The sequence below is a fragment of the Rana temporaria genome, chromosome 3, assembly GCF_905171775.1.
Source record: "Rana temporaria chromosome 3, aRanTem1.1, whole genome shotgun sequence".
Classification (NCBI taxonomy): Eukaryota; Metazoa; Chordata; class Amphibia; order Anura; family Ranidae; genus Rana; species Rana temporaria.
In genome coordinates this window covers 281,381,213-281,399,428 of record NC_053491.1, presented here as the reverse complement: position 1 = coordinate 281,399,428, position 18,216 = coordinate 281,381,213, and positions in this window count along the sequence as shown.

The following is an 18,216-nucleotide window of genomic DNA, read 5'->3' as shown; positions in this document are numbered from 1 at the left end:
CCTGCGCATGCCCCGAGTGATGAAGGACCGCCCTGAAGATGTATCCTCCTCGGGGGACAGTGGAACATTAAAGTCACCGCCCACTATTAGTTGCCCGTCGGCGAACCTCCGTAGGCGTGTCAGATGTTTTCTAAAGAAGGTGTCTTTTTGGCTGTTCGGTGCGTATAGGTTGGCAATAGTCACTTTCACTCCCCCAATCAGTCCCTTCAGGAACAGGAATCTACCCCCCGCGTCAGGGAGCACGTCAGTCAGAGCTCACGGCAGCCTCGCCGAGATCAGCACAGTCACTCCCCTAGATTTGGCCTCCGCATTAGTTGAATGGTATACTGTCGGGTAGAACCTATTCCTAAGTATTGGGAGTTTATCATCCCGAAAGTGTGTTTCTTGCAGCATGACTATGTCCGCAGATAAGCGTCTCATGTCATTCAGTAGCATCCGTCTCTTTTCTGGGATGTTCAGTCCCTTCGTGTTCAAAGTGACAATTTTGAGCTCGTCCATGATCACGGGCAGGTCAGGGAAGATGGGACAGGAGAGGGGCAGGGGGGTGGTAAAGAGGTGAAGAGGGGGACCAAAGAAGATGAGGTGAGAAAACAGAAGAAGAAACAGAAAAGAGGAATAGTAGAAAGGTACAGGCCCCCAGGGGCGGATGGGTCCGCAGAGGCGCAATGCGCGTCTACGCACGGGTGTCCCCCCGGTGGCACTCTCCAGCCTTGCTGGAAGTCTAAGAAATTGCAAAATAATTGCTATTACGCTCCCCAGAACTGTCCGGGTAACGAGCATTGTCCTATGTGGGAGTGTGTCTAGCGAGAGTCCGAGCGGGGCTCCCTGCCCTCCCCGAACACCGCCGGCCTCCACTAAATGTGTGAGCATAGTTTAGAGGTGGGCAAATACCCAAAATACATAATATAGGCACGTATACCATTTAGACTGCGGGTAACCGGGAGAAAAACAGTAACACTATAAAGTATAATATAATATAAAGCACACAGTAAATGGGTACACAGTCAAACATGACAGCGAGTTAAACAGTTGCACACACAGAACGTGGTCGGGTATGACCCGTAGGATGAACTCGGGCCGTATGATGCAGGGCCGGCCGGAGTCGACAGAAAACTTTCCAACAGGTGGAGGGGGGGTTAGGGAGGGGGGGATGCCCCCGGGCACCTCAGCACACAGGACTCTTCTCATGTGTCCCTGGTCCGGTATAGCCGGACCAGCAGTGGGGGGTAGCATCTCAGACCTTCCGGGGGGGGTCCACAAACATCCCCCTGTTCCCGGGCGGGGGTTCACGGTTCCGCCTCAGATGGAGTCCTGTAACTACGGGGCGCAAGTGTCAACAACAGGGGAGGGGGGGCCGTCAATAAAAGGGTGACAGTAAGAAATAGCCTGCAATGCTGTGTGCAAAAAGGATTTAGGACTCACGTGACCCATCGCTGGGTGCCAGGCGAGAGCGACCCCGATTCCGTTGAGAGCGGGCAGGTTGGTGCGGACGTCCGGCGGTCGGTCCCAGGCAGCCCGGCGGTCGGTCCCAGGCGGCCCAGAGGTCTCGGAATTCTCAAAAGCCAGTTGGGGACCTGCACCGGGTCTGCGCCCATGAAGGTGAAGAGCTCCGGCAGGTCAGCTGGGGTGCGGAGAGTAAAGGAGGCCTGGGCTAAGCGAAAGGTGACCGCCAAGGGATATCCCCATCTGTAGGTGCAGCCATGCCCACGTGCTGTTTCCAGGACCGGCTTCAGGAGTGCGCAGCGCTGTAGTGTGGCCTTGGAGAGGTCCGGCAGGATCTGTATTTGTGCCCTGTCGAAGTCCACCCCACCGAGGTCCCATGCCCTCCGCAGTATAGCCTCCTTCTGTGTGTAGCGGTGCAGGCGGCAAATAACGTCTCGCGGCCTAGTGGGGTCAGCTGATCTCGGGCCTAGGGTGCGGTGGACACGGTCTATCTCCACAGCAGGCGGGGGGGGCTCTATGATGCGGTGAAATATTGCCTTCACGGTCTCAGCTAGGTCCTCTGGACCTGTGGCCTCTGGGAGTCCCCGCAGCCGCAAATTACTGCGGCGGCTCCTGTCCTCCATTTCCTCTAGATGGAGTTGCATCTCTCTGGCCTCGGCAGCATGGGTGTCACATACCCGTTCCAGGGCCTGTACTCGAGTCTCCAGTGAAGCCACCAGCGTCTCCCCAGCCGTCACTCGGTCTGTCACCCCATGCAGGTCTGATCTTACCGCCTGGATATCCCTGCTGTGAGCCTCCTCAATGCGTAGGATCATTGCCTCTATGTCGGACCAGGTCGGCAGTGCCTGGAGCATGTTCCTGAGGTCGGCGTCCATCCGGCTCTGGGTGTGGGAAAGGTCTGCCATGTCTGGGCGGAATGCCGCCGGTGTCCCCATAAGGTAAGCAGGTGCCAGGGACAGTGGTGCTGCGTCCGCCTGGGATGTGTTGGGCTCCATCCGAACCCCACGTGGCGCTGCTACAATGCCGCCTGGCGATGGCCGCCGGTCCCCGCTGAAAAACTGCTGAATGCGGGGTTGCGAGGTCTGATGTCGGGTTCCCCTGGTCGCCGATCGTGTCCCGTACCTGTTGGGGGTGTGCATGCCTTGCTCACATGGGCTGAATAGCGTCTGTTAGCCGGCTACATTCGGGTCGGGCCGGGAGCTCCACTGATGTGCGTCCTCACTCGGCCATCGCTAAGCCACGCCCCGCCATCCTCTCTTTAACTTCAGCTTTTTCACAGATGGCATCAAGTTACCATCCAAAATTTGCTGAAATTTTATTGAATCCATTTTTCCTTCTACTCGTGAAATGTTCCCTGTGCCACTGGCTGCAATACAACCACAAAGCATGAGTGATCCACCCCCATGCTTAACTCCCAGCACAAGTCTGCACATCTGGGGCCTAGACGACCTTGGGCACCTGGATCGTTAAACTAATCCAGAAGGTGTATCGGGCTAGTAGTCTCCAAGTCCCGAATGCGGTGAATGCACACTCAACGCGGGAAATGGTCTCTTCTTGGGCAGCTTTGGCTCGGGTCTCCCCTGAGACTATTTGCAGGTCGGCTAGTTGGTCATTCTTCAACACCTTCATGACACACTATACCCTAGATCCGGCTGTCCTCATCTCCCTGAGATTTTGGGAAAAGGACCTTAGAGCTATCAGTTCTATAAACTCATTAGAATGTATTTTTACAGTACTTTCCCTGTAAGTGATGTGTTTAACATTGGTATGCTGCCACGGAGGCACCAGGAAAATGTAAAATGTAATACTTACCATTCCGTCATTTTCTTTTCCTGGAGCCTACCCCTGGCAGCATACACCCTCGCTTCGATAATCCTTAAGGGTTCTGAAGACTAGTTACAAGAATGCCTGAGGGGGGTAACTTTTTTTTTATAGAGTTACGTGGTCCTGTGGGTTGGTCGAGGGCGGAGCCACCAACCTTTGGTATGCTGCCATGGCAGGCACCAGGAAAGGAAAATTACGGAAAGTTGAGTATTTAATTTTCTGTTTTCATTTTTTTTTTTACAAATACATATCTGAAAAGTGTGGCATGTATTTGTATTCAGCCCCCCCTGAGTCAATAATTTGTAGATCTACCTTTTACTGCAATTACAGCTGCAAGTCTTTTTGGTGATGTCTCTACCAGCATTGCACATCTAGAGAGTGACATTTATGCCCATTCTTCTTTGCAAAATAGCTCAAGCTCTGTCAGACTGGATGGAGAGCATCTGTGAATAGCAATTTTCAAGTCTTGCCACAGATTCTCAATTGGATTTATTTGGGTCTGGACTTTGACTGGGCCATTCTAACACATGAATATGTTTTGATACAGTAGTGGACCTACCAGGGTTGCACCAGTCAAGCTTGCGATTTGGCACTAGGGATGAGCTGAACACCCCCCCGTTCGGTTCGCACCAAAACCTTCGAACGGACCGAACGTTCGTGCGAACATATCGAACCCCATTGACGTCTATGGGACGAGAACGTTCAAATTCAAAAGTGCTCATTTTAAAGCCTAATATGCAAGTTATTGTAAAACGTCTTTGAGAACCCGGGTCTTGCCCCAGGGAACATGTATCAATGGAAAAAAAGTTTTAAAAACTGTATTTTTTTCTGGAGCAGCGATTTTAATGATGCTTAAAGTGAAAAAAAATAAATTAAAAATTCCTTTAAATATCGTACCTGCTGGGTGTCTATAGTAGTGGCACGTGTTTAGAACTGTCCCTGCACAAAATGAGATGACTATAAGAAAAAAGTCATTTAAGACTGCTTGCGGCTTTAATGTTTGGTCCCTGCAATATGGATGAAAATCACTGAGAAAAATAGCATGGGTTTCCCCGCCCCCCTCCCCCAGGTCATTACAAGCCCCTTTGACCATATATACTTTGAACAGCAGTATACAGGCGGTGCAAACAAGACAGGGACTGTAGGTTTGTTGTTAAGTAGAATCTGTTTGTAATTTTCAACTGGTACTTCTTTAAAGTGTAGCTTGAGCCATAAAATCTTTTTTTAAGCTTTTATGAAAACTTAGAGAAAGGATATCACCCCTGTAACATTTGTTTTGCTGTCTGTGTGCATCTGTTCAGAAGATTGCACCTCACTTTCTGTACCAATGACAAAAGATTTTTAGAAAAAAAATTTTTTTTGGTGAAACAAGGATTGGTGATAAAGCATCAGTGGACAGGAGACACCTTTTACAGAAGAGTATTTCCCTTCCTAGGGGTAGATTTCCTCTCACTTCCTGTTGTCTCCTTCAATTTGCAAGTAGGAGTCGTTTGTAAGTTGGATGTTTGAAAGTAGGGGCCTGCCATATATACTGCAGAAATTTGGGCCCTAGGTGTTGGTGTTGCCACAACACTGTAAGCCCTCACAGTTAGTCTTGGTGGGCGCTGGAACGCCCTACTGGAAAATATTAGATCAAGAATTGTAATTACATGCCCCTGTTGAACAGGGGCAGAAAAATTGGGCTTTAGGCACTGGTGCTGGTGCCACAACACTGCAACCCCTCACAGATGCCCTAGTTGGAGTGCAGGAATGAGCCCGCTGCAAAGCATTGCATCAAAAATTGTAATTACATGCCCTTGTTAAACAGGGGCAGAAAAATTGGGCCTTAGGCACTGCTGGCGATGCCACAAGACTGCAAACCCTCACAGATACTGTAATTGGAGCGCAGCAAAGAGCCACATGCAAAGTATTGCATCAACATTGTTATTATACCTCCCTGATAAACAGGGGCAGAAAAATTGGGCCTTAGGCACTGCTGGCGGTGCCACAACACTGCAACCCCTCACAGATACTGTAATTGGAGCGCAGCAAAGAGCCACATGCAAAGTATTGCATCAAAATTGTTATTATACCTCCCTGATAAACAGGGGCAGAAAAATTGGGCCTTAGGCACTGCTGGCGGTGCCACAACACTGCAACCCCTCACAGATACTGTAATTGGAGCGCAGCAAAGAGCCACATGTAAAGTATTGCATCAAAAATTGTTATTATACGCCCCTGATAAACAGGGGCAGAACAATTGGGCCTTAGGCACTGCTGGCGGTGCCACAACACTGCAACCCCTCACATATACTGTAATTGGAGCGCAGCAAAGAGCCATATGCAAAGTATTGCATCAAAAATTGTTATTATACGCCCCTGATAAACAGGGGCAGAAAAATTGGGCCTTAGGCACTGCTGACGGTGCCACAACACTGCAACCCCTCACATATACTGTAATTGGAGCGCAGCAAAGAGCCACATGCAAAGAATTGCATCAAAATTTTTTATTATGCGCCCCTGTTAAACCCCTGTTAAACAACATGATTGCCAACGAACTGCATGGCAGGTCGACATATGTCTGGTCAAGCATGTGGTGCCCAAGCGTGTGATGTTTTGGCCACGCGAGATACGCTTGAGTCATATGTTGCAAATTGCAACGGTGCGATCTGATGCACATGTCTCAAAAAAGGCCCACACCAAAGAACTTTTGCAGTAACGCTGAAACACAGCAGCGTCCTGCACAGGCGTAGCTCTGCAATGTAATGCAGTTGGTGTGCTGCCCCTGGAGGTCATCCTGCCTCTTTGGAGATGTGCCTGTGCCTCCTCCTCCTCTTCCTCCCCTCTCCTATCAGGCACCCACGTACAGTCAGTGACCTCATCATCCCCTCCCTTCTCATAACTGTCGAAAACCTGGCAGTATGCTGCAGCTGGTGGAACATGACTGCCAGATTGCTGTCCTTTTTGGGCACCCCCTCTTTCTGGGCTCACATTACTGCCTTCCTCTATCTGTGTTCCATCTTCGGAGCCTTCAAAACGCTGCACATCTTCATGCATCATGTACCCAACACTGTGTTTAAACAGTTCGGGGGACTCCTCAGGAGGACATGGTGGGACTAGAGAAGGAGTTAGTGATGCCATTGAGCAGAGGGAAGAGGACGCCTTGGCAGGTACTTTGCCAGACAAAGTAAGCTCAGCCTGGGTGAGAGAGGATGAGGAGGATGAGGACGGCTTGGTCATCCACTCTACCAATTTGTCTGCATGTTGAGGCTCAACACGGCCAGCTCCCGAAAACAAGGACGAACGTGTCAAACGGCCATGTGCTGAAGAGGGTGCACCGCGTCCACCACCAGCACTGTTGCCTCTAGCAGAGCGTGCTTGCCCTCGTGACCCTCTGCCTCTCTTTTTGTTGTCCTTCCAGACATTATAATGGCCTGCACAGGACAAAGTCAGTACACACACCTCGTAGCTTTAGGTACACACCAAGTGGGTTTAGGTGCAAAGTAATGAGCACACTTGCAGTATACAACAAATGGGTTTAGGTGGAAAGTAATAAGCACACTTGCACTATACACCAAGTGGGTTTAGCTGCAAAGTAATTAGCACACTTGCACTATAAACCAAGTGGGTTTAGGTGCAAAGTAATTAGCACACTTGCACTATACACCAAGTGGGTTTAGGTGCAAAGTAATTAGCACACTTGCAGTATACAACAAATGGGTTTAGGTGCAAAGTAATTAGCACACTTGCACTATACACCAAGTGGGTTTAGGTGCAAAGTAATTAGCACACTTGCACTATAAACCAAGTGGGTTTAGGTGCAAAGTAATTAGCACACTTGCACTATACACCAAGTGGGTTTAGGTGCAAAGTAATGAGCACACTTGCAGTATACAACAAATGGGTTTAGGTGCAAAGTAATTAGCACACTTGCACTATACACCAAGTGGGTTTAGCTGCAAAGTAATTAGCACACTTGCACTATAAACCAAGTGGGTTTAGGTGCAAAGTAATTAGCACACTTGCACTATACACCAAGTGGGTTTAGGTGCAAAGTAATGAGCACACTTGCAGTATACAACAAATGGGTTTAGATGCAAAGTAATTAGCACACTTGCACTATACACCAAGTGGGTTTAGGTGCAAAGTAATTAGCACACTTGCACTATAAACCAAGTGGGTTTAGGTGCAAAGTAATTAGCACACTTGCAGTATACAACAAATGGGTTTAGGTGCAAAGTAATTAGCACACTTGCACTATACACCAAGTGGGTTTAGGTGCAAAGTAATGAGTACACTTGCAGTATACAAAAAATGGGTTTAGGTGCAAAGTAATGAACACACTTGCACTATACACCAAGTGGGGTTAGGTGCAAAGTAATGAGCACACTTGCAGTATACAACAAATGGGTTTAGGTGCAAAGTAATGAAAACACTTGCACTACACACCAAGTGGGTTTAGGTGCAAAGTAATTAGCACACTTGCACTATACACCAAGTGGGTTTAGGTGCAAAGTATTTAGCACACTTGCACTATAAACCAAGTGGGTTTAGGTGCAAAGTAATTAGCACACTTGCACTATACACCAAGTGAGTTTAGGTGCAAAGTAATGAGCACACTTGCAGTATACAACAAATGGGTTTAGGTGCAAAGTAATGAACACACTTGCACTACACACCAAGTGGGTTTAGGTGCAAAGTAATGAGCATACTTGCAGTATACAACAAATGGGTTTAAGTGCAAAGTAATTAGCACACTTGCACTATAAACCAAGTGGGTTTAGGTGCAAAGTAATTAGCACACTTGCACTATACACCAAGTGGGTTTAGGTGCAAAGTAATGAGCACACTTGCAGTATACAAAAAATGGGTTTAGGTGCAAAGTAATTAGCACACTTGCACTATAAACCAAGTGGGTTTAGGTGCAAAGTAATTAGCACACTTGCACTATAAACCAAGTGGGTGATGTTTTGGCCATGCGAGATACGCTTGAGTCATATGTTGCAAATTGCATCAAAAATTGTTATTATACGCCCCTGATATACAGGAGGCAGAACAATTGGGCCTTAGGCACTGCTGGCGGTGCCACAACACTGCAACCCCTCACATATACTGTAATTGGAGCGCAGCAAAGAGCCATATGCAAAGTATTGCATCAAAAATTGTTATTATACGCCCCTGATAAACAGGGGCAGAAAAATTGGGCCTTAGGCACTGCTGACGGTGCCACAACACTGCAACCCCTCACAGATACTGTAATTGGAGCGCAGCAAAGAGCCACATGCAAAGAATTGCATCAAAAATTGTTATTATGCGCCCCTGTTAAACATACATCCTGTTAAACCCCTGTTAAACAACATGATTGCCAACGAACTGCATGGCAGGTCGACATATGTCTGGTCAAGCATGTGGTGCCCAAGCGTGTGATGTTTTGGCCACGCGAGATACGCTTGAGTCATATGTTGCAAATTGCAACGGTGCGATCTGATGCACATGTCTCAAAAAAGGCCCACACCAAAGAACTTTTGCAGTAACGCTGAGACACAGCAGCGTCCTGCACAGGCGTAGCTCTGCAATGTAATGCAGTTGGTGTGCTGCCCTTAAGCTGGCCCCTGGAGGGCATCCTGCCTCTTTGGAGATGTGCCTGTGCCTCCTCCTCCTCTCTCCTATCAGGCACCCACGTACAGTCAGTGACCTCATCATCCCCTCCCTTCCCATCACTGTCGAAAACCTGTAATTAGCACACTTGCACTATACACCAAGTGGGTTTAGGTGCAAAGTAATGCGCACACTTGCACTATACAACAAATGGGTTTAGGTGCAAAGTAATTAGCACACTTGCACTATACACCAAGTGGGTTTAGGTGCAAAGTAATTAGCACACTTGCACTATAAACCAAGTGGGTTTAGGTGAAAAGTAATTAGCACAATTGCACTATACACCAAGTGGGTTTAGGTGCAGAGTAATGAGCACACTTGCAGTATACAACAAATGGGTTTAGGTGCAAAGTAATTAGCACACTTGCACTATAAACCAAGTGAGTTTAGGTGCAAAGTAATTAGCACACTTGCACTATACACCAAGTGGGTTTAGGTGCAAAGTAATTAACACACTTGCACTATAAACCAAGTGGGTTTAGGTGCAAAGTAATTAGCACACTTGCACTATAAACCAAGTGGGTTTAGGTGCAAAGTAATTAGCACACTTGTACTATACACCAAGTGGGTTTAGGTGCAAAGTAATGAGCACACTTGCACTATAAACCAAGTGGGTTTAGGTGCAAAGGCCCATATTCTCTCTAAAAATCCACGGGCTGCGCTTAAGGCACTTACACTCCGCTGTCCCAACTTACAGGAGCAAGTGTTGTATTCCCCAAACACTTGCTCCATAAGTTGGGACGGCGGAGTGTAAATGCCCCGGCGTAGCCTGGCGGATCTCCAAGGGGGCGGCTTGTATTCAAATTAAGCGCGCCCCCGATTCTAATGAACTTCGCATGCGCCGGGCTTCAAAAAGACCAGTGCGCATGCTCCAGTTCTCGGCGGAAAACGTCAATGACGCCGACGTGTGCGTCATTGACGTAAAGTCGTATTCAAGAACGATTTACGGAAACGACGTACCCGACGAAAAAACACGACGCGGACCCGACGCCATCCGTAACATGGCCTACGTGGGACTTGCGGAAATTTACTCCTCATATAGCAGGACTAAATTTCCGCTTACGCAAACGACGTTAGCGACGGTTACGCAACGCGAACTCGTTCGGGAATCGGCGTAGAAGGATCATTTGCATACGCAAATGAGTCCTTCACGTAAATGCCATCTAGCGGCGGCCGGCGTCATTACATTTAAGATCCGCCAGTGTAAGTGACTTACAGATGGCGGATCTTAAGTGTATCTATGCGAAAATGATTCTAAGAATCAGTCGCATAGATACACGGGCCAAAAAAGGGAGTTACGATGGAGTATCCTGAGATACTCCATCGTAACTTCTATGAGAATATGGCCCAAAGTAATTAGCACACTTGCACTATAAACCAAGTGGGTTTAGTTGCAAAGTAATTAGCACACTTGCACTATACACCTAGTGGGTTTAGGTGCAAAGTAATGAGCACACTTGCAGTATACAGCAAGTGGGTTTAGGTGCACTGAGCACACGGGCAATACAACACGTGAGAACACTGCAGCTAGCACAATCAACTGCCTGACAGATTAGGAAGAACCAATCTAACTAAACTATACAGTGTATAAATATATGTACAACTCCTGGGATGTATATATATCCTCTACACACTGTGGGGCAGATCCACATACATTTGCGTGGGCGCAGCATATGTGAGATACGCTACGCCGCTGTAACTTACTTTGCAAATCTTTGAATCCTGAAAGAATGACTTACGGTGGCGTAGTGTATCTCTCGCGGTGTAAGGGCGCGGAATTCAAATGCGGCGAGTAGGGGGCGTGTTTCATTTAAATGAAGCGGGTCCCCGCGCCGAACGAACTGCGCATACCCCGTCCATCAAAACTCCCAGGGTGCATTGCTCAAATGACGTCGCAAGGATGTCATTGTTTTCGACGTGAACGTAAATGGCGTCCAGCCCCATTCACGGACGACTTACGCAAACGACGTAAAATTTGAAAAATTATACGCGGGAACGACGGCCATACTTAACATTGAGTACACCACCAGATAGCAGCTTTAACTATACGCCGGAAAAAGCCGAACGGAAACGACGTAAAAGAATGCGACGGCCGCTCGTACGTTCGTGGTTTGTCGTAAATAGCTAATTTGCATACTTAACGCGGATTACAACGTGAACGCCACCCAGCGGCCGCCGGAAAATTGCATCTTAGATCTGACGGCGTACTAAGGCGTACGCCTGTCGGATCTAACACAGATGCCATCGTATCTTGTTTGGTGGATACCAAAACAAAGATACGACGCGCAAAATTTGAAATTACGCGGCGTATCAACAGATACGCCGGCGTAATTTCTTTGAGGATCTGCCCCTGTAAATTTAACTGACTAGCCTGCCTGCTCTATCTAGCTAGAGAAAAAGACAATCTCTCTCTCTCTCTCTGATCTGGAACAAGCCCGGAACACACTACTCCGTCCACCTGCTCCCTATGTAGACACCGGGCGATCCTCTCATCCTCCGGGGTCAGCTCAACATCACAGGGTGGTCCACCCCCAGTGCCAGTCCGGTGTTTGTTGATTTTGGCCAGCTTCTCCCGCACATGAAGCCGCATGTCGTTGATTTTTTTATTTATGTCCTTTGTAATGCGGGTGACATTGCTAAGGGCATTGACCCGAGAGGCTATGGTGTCCAGGATTTCCTGCTTCCTGGCACGGGTGGTATTTCTACTTTCCGGACCATGGATTAACTCATCAAACTCCTCCATCCCAGAGATGATGATAGCCCTCTCCTGGTCAGTAATTTTTTTTTTCTCTTGCTGACGGGAGCAGCCATCATACAGAAAAAAAAACAAGCCGGGGGCAAAATTACCACGCTCGGGGGGGGGGGGGGCGCAGGATGTAATTTTGCGTCGGACGGACGCATGTCTGTGCGTATTTATGCGCTCGACGCAAGCCAATAGGCCGGCGTACAACGGGAAGTTCGGCCGACCTAGATGCGCGCAGGCGCACAAGAAAGCGCTCCGGCTTAGACATCACTGCGCATGCTCCGTTGAAGTGAGGCCGGGCGTAAGCCACTGCACCACGCTCACACAATCATTTGCATAAGTTCACACCCACTTCCACTTCCACCGGCTTAAGCCTCCAATTTTAGGTTCGGACGGCGCACATTGGCGAGCAAGTGCTTTGTGAATCATCAACTTTGCTCTCCGGCTTATGCCGGCGTAGCGCATATACGTTGCGTTACGCCGGCCCAAATATGCGCCAATCTACCTGAATCTACCTATATGTTTTTCTCAACGTGATTATTGTCAAGCCTGTCTTGCATACACACGATCATGAAAAAAAAAATGCTCCAGTAAAGTGCGGTGACGTACAAAACACGTACGACGGCACTATAAAGGGGAAGTTTCATTCGGATGGTGCCACCCTTTGGGCTGCTTTTGCTGATTTCGTGTTACTGCGTGTTAGTAAAAGTTTGGTGAGAGACGATTCGTGCTTTTCAGTCTGTTACAGCGTGACGAATGTGCTATCTCCATTACAAACGCTAGTTTTACCAGAACGAGTGCTCCCATCTCATAACTTGCTTCTGAGCATGCGCATTTTTTTCCCGTCGTTAAAACGTACACACGACCGTTTTTCACGACGTGAAAAACGACAACGTGAAAAATGAAGAGAAAAAATAGAGCATGTTCTAAATTTTTAATGCCCATTTTTCACGTCGAGAAAAATGCTCTGGAGCCTGCACACGATCGTTTTTAATGACCAATTAAAAAAATTGCATTTTTCTCGTCATGAAAAACGGTCGTGTGTACGGGGCATTAGACAACAGTGTGCACTTGATGTGGTTTGTATCCCTATATAGGATGTGCACCTAACACCTGTTAGAAAAACAAAAAGAGAAAAATATATATATATATATATATATATATATATATATATATATATATATTTTTTTTTATTTTAGACACTGTGGGCTAGATTCAGCATTGATTTACGTCGGCGTATCTATAGATACGCCGCGTAAATTCAAAGCTGCACCGGCGTATCTTTTTTCTGTATTCAGAAAGCAAGATACGCCGAAATTAGCCTAAGATCTGGCGTAAGTCTCTTACTAGGGGTGCAACGGATCACAGTTGATCCGTGATCCGAACGGGTCACCCCCTTCGGATCGGAACACACTGTGATCCGCGGATTGCCACGGCTCCGGAGCTAGGCCGAAGCCGCAGTCTTTCCTAATGTTACGGCAGCGGCGGCTCCGGAGCTAGGCCGAAGCCGCAGCCTTTCCTAATGTTATGGCCGCGGCTTCGGCCTACCTCCGGAGCCGCGACCATAACGCCAGGAAAGGCAGCGGCTTCGGCCTAGCTCTGGAGCCGCCGCCGTAACATTAGGAAAGACCGCGGCTTCGGCCTAGCTCCGGAGCCGCGGCCATCTTGGTAAACCCGGCGTCGGCCCTCCTCTGTTTACACCCACAGAGGAGGAGCCCGCACTCGTGGGACACGCCGCTCGTCTGTCGGTACTAGCTGGGGGGGGTCACTGTACTGAGAAGGGGGTCACTGTCCTGAGAAGGGGGGGTCACTGTCCTGAGCAGGGGGGGTCACTGTCCTGAGCAGGGGGGGTCACTGTCCTGAGAAGGGGGGGTCACTGTACTGAGAAGGGGGGGTCACTGTACTGAGAAGGGGGGTCACTGTACTGAGAAGGGGGGTCACTGTACTGAGAAGGGGGTCACTGTCCTGATAAGGGGGGGTCACTGTACTGAGAAGGGGGGGTCACTGTACTGAGAAGGGGGGGTCACTGTACTGAGAAGGGGGGTCCTGATCCGTGACTCCTGATCCGAGGAACGATCCGAACCGTGAGTTTTTTGATCCGTTGCACCCCTATCTCTTACACCGTCGTATCTTAGGGTGTATATTTACGCTGGCCGCTAGGTGGCGCTTCCTTCGTTTTCAGCGTAGAATATGCAAATGACCTAGATACGCCAATTCACAAATGTACGTACGCCCGGCGCAATTTTTTTACGTCGTTTACGTTAGGCTTTTTCGGCGTAAGGTTACTCCTGCTATTAGGAGGCGCACGCAATGTTAAGTATGGCCGTCGTTCCCGCGTCGAAATTTGAAAATTGTACGTCGTTTGTGTAACTCGTCCATCGAAACCAATGAAGTCCTTGCGGCGTACTTTGGAGCAATGCACACTGGGAAATTCCACGGACGGCGCATGCGCCGTTCGGGAAAAACGTCAATCACGTTGGGTCACCAATAATTAGCATAAAACACGCCCCCTCATCCTCATTTGAATTAGGCGCGCTTACGCCGGCCCCATTTACGCTACGCCGCAGTAACTTAGGAGGCAAGTGCTTTGTGAATACAGCACTTGCCTCTCTGACTTACGGCGGCGTAGCGTAAATATGATACGCTGCGCCGCCGTAATTATGCGCGGCTCTACATGAATCTAGCCCATAGTTGCACAACTGGTATGTGTTTGAATGCTAGGGCTTACATTCTGTATCAAAACCAGAATTGTAATACAATTTGTGCATGTTTGCTATCGCTTATATATGAATTTCTGCATGTGTTGCAGGCAAATGATAAATTCTATGTGCATAGATATGGCGGTATTGCTCATCTGTGTGGCATCAATGCATGATTAAACACACATACAGTATAAATCAGTAAAACAGAAAACAGGCTCATTGATTAGTGAAAGGGTGTTTCAAAGTGACAAAGGAACAAGCAATTTGTATATTAAAACAAAACAGAGGGCAGAAAGGATGTCAGAAGTTATTGTGCCATATGTAATTTAAGCCTGCATTTGAATTCAAGGAGTACTTTTTAAAAGAACCACAGCAGCCAGCTAGGCAGATGGAGGAATGGAACTCACAGTAATTATACATTCCTTTGTCACAGCAGAAAACATGTTTGTTGCAGGCAGTGTGATAGGGAGAATGTATGATTAGTGTGCTCTCTGCCTTACTTCCTGTGATTTTCTGGCTACCCATTGTGTTTTTCCACAGATCAATATATCTAAACAAAGAAAAGATCAATTTACTTATTTTTTGTAATTTTAGATACCCCTTCCTTAAGCCTGCTATACATACATCTATAGACAGGCTGATTGTACCCAAGTCGATCAATCGATTGACTTGAGTACAACCAGCCTGTCGGACTCTTTAACTGAGATTACTGCGGTAGTACTAAATAACAGTAATTGTGTTCTGCAAGCTGGGAAGGCTCATTGTAACCCCCCCCCAAGCAGAACACAATAGCGTTGTGGGAGTGCCTGACGAAGGAGTGAGCATGCCCAAGACTGGCCTCCTCCATCCAGCAGTGGACCCTGGCGAACCACATTGCGGACATCCAGTGCTGGCATTCTGGACTCCTATTCCTGATGAGCTTGTCATACTTCACTCCACGTGAGGTGCCTCTTATATTTCATTGCACCTACAGGGGCGGATTGACCACTTGGGCACTGCCCGACGGCCCCATGCCACTAGGGGGCCCCATTAGGGTTGCCAGCTTCAGTAAAACCAGGGACAGTATGTAAAAATATGTTTTTTTTTTTTACATCTGTCCCTGAAATATCCCTTACCGACATCCTTTTGGTCTAAAAATCCCAAGATTATAGCTGCGCCGCCTCTCCAGTACCTTCTCAGTGTGTGTATGTAAACTGTGTGTACTGTGTGTATGTATACATTTTGTGTATACTGTGTGTGTGTGTATATATTGTGTGTCTGTGTGTGTATACTGTGTACGTATACTGTATGTGTGTGTACTGTATGTGTATACAGTACTGTGTGGCCCCATAATCAACTATTGCCTTGGGTGACCACATGTCCCGGATTGCCCGGGACAGTCCCGCATTTTGCAGGTCTGTCCCGGGCACATTCAATCCAGGGCAATACAATGTCCCGGAATGAAACTGACGCAGCCACCCCCCAAACTAATGCCCCCAAAAAAGGCTGCCACGTCATCGCTTTACTCACTGACAGTACTTGTCCTGGCCGGGAATGCCTGGAGGAGCACAATCCCTCCCCTGCTTGTGATTGGAGAAATCATAAATCCTGCCTCTTGTGTCCAAATACTGTGCTGCGATTACTTACAGCACATGCTGATTTTTGGGAAGGGAGGGTGTACCTGAATGGTAGATTGGAAATGTGCTCACCCTACTGGGGGCCCCATAATCTCCTATTGCCTGGGGGCCCCATAATCTCCTATTGCCTGGGGGCCCCATAATCTCCTATTGCCCGGGGGACCCATAATCTCCTATTGCCCGGGGGACCCATAATCTCCTATTGCCCGGGGGACCCATAATCTCCTATTGCCTGGGGGCCCCATAATCTCCTATTGTCCGAGGGCCCCATGAGTTGTCATTCCGCCCCTGTGCGCCTAATAAACATATAAACGGTCTGCACTTAGAGGCATTTTTTCTTCTCTCGACTGCCTGTCATTTAAAGGTTGCTTCTGCTCCTGCGAATAAGCCTGCCTAGACTCCATGTCCTAGGATCCCCCCCCATTCATGTTGGATCACTTCTTCCTGTCCTAAGAACCTTATACTTATATAAACTTCTTATGAACTATTTAAACAGAGACTGCCCCCCTCACAGGGTCTGGTTTCCTGTTGGCGCCTTCTACCCTTGATATGTTTATATGAAAGAATGCCTAGTGTCAATGATCATTGGAAGTCGGAGGAAAGCCCTATATCAGCAGTCAGTGGTAAGAAAAAAAGCCTGCCATCATTGGTCAGTGGGAGGAAAAAATCCCTGTTATGCCAAAAATAGGGGACACCCCACTGACCATGCCCTCTTTTAACCACTCCCACAAATCATGCCCTCATTTCTAGCCACGTGTACAAAATCACACTCTCATTTTTAAAACTCCCTCAAACAATTGGTCACAAACTTTTGGAACCCGAGGCAAACATTAAGGAATAAATAACCAAGGGGCACCAAGATATGCATGCATAGTTGGGAGGGATTCTTTGAAGGTAACAAATAAACATGCATGCATAGCACATAGCCCGCTGGAAGCCTGGAGGAATTGCCAATAAGGTGGCCATTGCCTCATGATGTATGGCATGTAGTGGGGAGTAAAAAAAAAAAAAAGACTGCACTCTGCACAAAGCATATCCCTCAACTCTGCACTCCGCACAAAATTTATCTCTCAGGCCTCGTACACACGACAGAGTTTCTCGGCAGAATTCGCCGAGAAACTCGGTCAAAACCCGGATTCTGCCGAGAATCTCTGTCGTGTGTACACTTTTGGCTCGATGGAGCCGCCGAGGAACTCGACGAGAAAATAGAGAACATGTTCTCTATTTTCTCGTTGTCCTCGCTCTTCTATGGGAGAAGCCGGCCCGCCGAGCTCCTCGGCGGCTTCATCCCAAAACTCGACGAGGAACTCGACGTGCCAAGCACGTCGAGTTCCTCTGTCGTGTGTACGGGGCCTCACCCTTGCACTCCACACAAAGCAAATCTGTCAACCCTGCACACAAAGCACACTCCTCAACCCTGCACTCAACTCAAAGCGCACCCCTCAACCCTGCCCTCTGCACAAAGTGCACCCCTCAACCCTGCACTCTGCACAAAGCACACCCGTCAACCCTGCCCTCTGCACAAAGCGCACCCCTCAACCCTGCACTCCGCACAAAGCACACCCCTCTACCCTGCACTCCGCACAAAGCATATCTCTCAAACCTGCACTCTGCACAAAGCACACCCATCAACCCTGCACTCCTTACAAAGTGCAACCATTCCCTCTGTACAAAGCTCACCCATCAACCCTGCCCTCTGTACCAAACACACCCTTTAACTCTGCACATAGCAAACCCCTCAATCCTGCACTGTGTATGTAGCACACTCTTCAACTATGCACGCTTTATGTAGTGCTCCCCTCAACCCTGCACTCTGTACGTAGCTCAACCTTGCACTCTGTATTGATGCACAGTAACCTAAAGTAACCAATCAGTGAGCTGTAATAATGTGCAGTAACCTCTAGTAACCAATCAGTGAACAGTAATGATCTGCTGTAATCTCTAGCAAACATTTGGTTAGCAATAATAATGTGCAGTGACGTCTAGCAACCAACCAGTAAGCTGTAATACTGTGCAGTAACCTCTAGAAACCAATCAGTGAGCAGTAATACTGTGCATAAACCTCTAGCAACCAATCAGTGAGCAGTTATGATGTGCAGTAACCTCTAGCAACCAATCAGCAAGCAGAAATGATGTGCTGTAACCTCCAGCAGCCAGTCATAATGATACACTGTAACCTCCGGCAACCAATCACAATAGTTGCAGTAAACTGATTTTTAGTCTAGCTGCTATTTTTTGTATGTGTGTGTGT